The sequence below is a fragment of the Zophobas morio genome, unplaced genomic scaffold (assembly GCF_036711695.1).
Source record: "Zophobas morio isolate AGI-343-1 ecotype UQ-CSIRO unplaced genomic scaffold, CSIRO_AGI_Zmor_V1 ptg000030l, whole genome shotgun sequence".
NCBI classification, from domain to species: domain Eukaryota; kingdom Metazoa; phylum Arthropoda; class Insecta; order Coleoptera; family Tenebrionidae; genus Zophobas; species Zophobas morio.
This window is the reverse complement of record NW_026972135.1, coordinates 9338319-9341095: the sequence shown is the minus strand read 5'-3', so window position 1 is coordinate 9341095 and position 2777 is coordinate 9338319. Positions and strand designations below refer to the sequence as shown.

Sequence of the window (2777 nt, the reverse complement as noted above, 5' to 3'; positions counted from 1 at the left end):
GTATACATGCGAATACAAGAAGTACCCAGAGGCAGAGGAGATGCGAATGGATACACAAATTAGGCCATACACCGTACAACGTGATAGAAAAATTGGTCTAAAGAGTTTAGACAGTACTTCCCTCGCTGTCGGAAACGTGACGACTGCATGCCTATTATGTTTTTTTTTCGCAGTGGATTTCAAAGAATTCGGTTTTGTAGTTCCTGAGTAAATCAATAAAATAAATTTACGCATTCATTAATTTTTTTGAGTCACCCTGTATATGCAAATCCAAAAAATATGAATGGAGTGATAGATCACAAGTACAGACTCATCATATTTTGTACATTTTAGATATGATTTATTCCACAAACTTTTGAGCTGACGTCATCAAGTTTTTGGAGGGGATAAGCAAATATTTTTTGACTAAAGATTTATGATGCTCTTTATAGCCTTAAAACATCTGCAACATTTCAAAGCATTCTGGTTAGCAGATTAAAAATTAAATTTCAAAATGTTGTTTTATAATTTTGATTTTTTTTCCAAAAATCTGGACGTTTCGGGTGAAAAGTTGATTCGGAGTTGTAAACTACATGTGTAGGACTACTAAGTACAAAATTTCACAACAATCGGTCCAGTACTTTCAGAGATTATCTGTCTAATAAAAATCCGGGACGGCAGACGGACAGACGGACAGACGGACAGACGGACAGACAGACGGAAATGGGAGACCTATTTCTTCATCTTCTAGGGGTCATGAAAGATCGAGAAAACGTAAAAGTAGAGAGTCGGCCGACGGACTCGATTACAATACTTCCTTTGCTTACGCTCGGGAAGTAAAAAGAGGTGCATGGACAACCAGGGAATGGGATACGCACGTGTTAGACAAAGATCGGTATATGTGACGAACAAACCGAATATCCATTTGATTTCCATTAGACTGATATGACGTCAGCTGCAATTCCTACCTACTGAGGGATTATGCAATGGAAACGCTAATTCACATCAGAATATAGTTTTATATTTTAATTTCGACACGATAAACTTAGCCTAATTCTTTTAAAAAACAGCATAAGTAACCACTACAATCACCGTAACAAGACCGGTAATCTTAGCGATATCCGTTCCATCATTTTTCATCTGCTCCTTGGATTTCTTAACAGCTGAAACAAGGATGTGTACTGTAACAAATAAAAGAAGGTAATCAACGGCGAAATATATAAATGGTGGAGTTGTTTAGACGTATGTTATTTTCTTATCTTATGATTGCACTCGAAAGTAGAAATACTAAATACAAATACATCAAAACAGCGTCAAGTATATTGAGATAAAAATGGGAAACTTTCGTCAGGTTTTTAAAGTACCTACGTAAATATTACTTACTCTTTTTTTTAATCTTCTTTTCTGCTTTCATTTTCACAGGAAATCTTTAATTTACTTTAGAAGGAAATTAATTATAACAAAAACTAGTTACACTGATCCTTTGCACAAGGTATCAAGTTGTTAAAGATACAAAAATCCTTCAATAAAACGAACGATATCTAAAATCTATTGTTTTATGATTTATCGTTTTGATAATATCTACGATTAAAAAATTTTGACGGAGAATCAGCAGGAAAACCTGCTAACTAATATTGTGAAACATATTAGATACAACACACGACAAATGTTATCGTTATCAATTGTCATACTTTAATTTTTACTTCCCGAGCGTAAGCAAAGGAAGTATTGTAATCGAGTCCGTCGGCCGACTCTCTACTTTTACCTTTTCTCGATCTTTCATGACTCCTAGAATACGAAGAAATAGGTCTCCCATTTCCGTCTGTCTGTCCGTCTGTCCGCCCGTCTGTCCGTCCGTCTGTCCGTCCGTCTGTCCGTCTGCCGTCCCGGATTTTTATTAGACAGATAATCTCTGAAAGTACTGGACCGATTGTTGTGAAATTTTGCACTTATATTAGGAATATCATGTAGATGGTAAAACGCTAACCAAAATTTGTCTAATCATCCCCACCACTAATGCGATGACGTCACTTCAAAATTGTACATAGTAAATGGGTCTTAAATTGTATAAAATAACATAGTCCTACACATGTAGTTTACGACTCCGAGTTCAGTTTTTACCCGAAACGTCCAGATTTTTGGAAAAAAAATCAAAATCATAAAACAACATTTTGCAATTTAAGTTTGAATCTGCTAACCCGAATGTTTTAAAATGTTGCAGATGTTTTAAGGCTCTAAAGAGCATCATAAATCTTTAGTCAAAATATATTTGGTTATTCCCTCCAAAAACTTGATGACGTCAGCTCAAAAGTTTGCCGAATAAATCCTATCTAAAATATACAAAATATGATGCGTCTGTACTTGTGATATATCACTCCATTCATATTTTTTGGATTTGCATATACAGGGTGACTCAAAAAAATTAATGAATGCGCAAAATTTATTTTACTGATTTACTCAGGAACTACAAAACCGAATGCTTTGAAGTCTTGAAGATGTTTTAAAATTATCATAAGCATGGTAAATTTTTGATCAAAATGTATTTGCTCATCCCCCCTAAAAAATTGATGACGTCACCCCAAAATTTTGCTGAATAAATCTCATCTAAAATGTACAAAATATGATGAGCCTGTACTTGTGATTTATCATTCTATTCAAATTTTTTCGATTTGCATATACAGGGTGACCGAAAAAAATTAATGAATGCGTCAATTTATTTTATTGATTTAATCAGGAATTACAGAACCGAATGCTTTGAAATCTTGGAGATGTTTTAAAGTTATCAAAAGCATGGTAAA

The 2777-nt window shown here is 34.3% G+C and overlaps 1 long non-coding RNA gene across 1 annotated transcript; it reads right to left on the bottom strand.

Annotated features, from left to right (window-relative positions):
* Window positions 1–978: 978 nt before the first annotated feature.
* Window positions 979–1547, bottom strand: LOC135138935 (uncharacterized). The gene is made up of 2 exons (XR_010282085.1): window positions 1363–1547; window positions 979–1160 (listed from the first exon to the last, which is right to left on the bottom strand). It is a non-coding gene; the product is annotated as an uncharacterized LOC135138935 (long non-coding RNA).
* Window positions 1548–2777: the final 1230 nt, after the last annotated feature.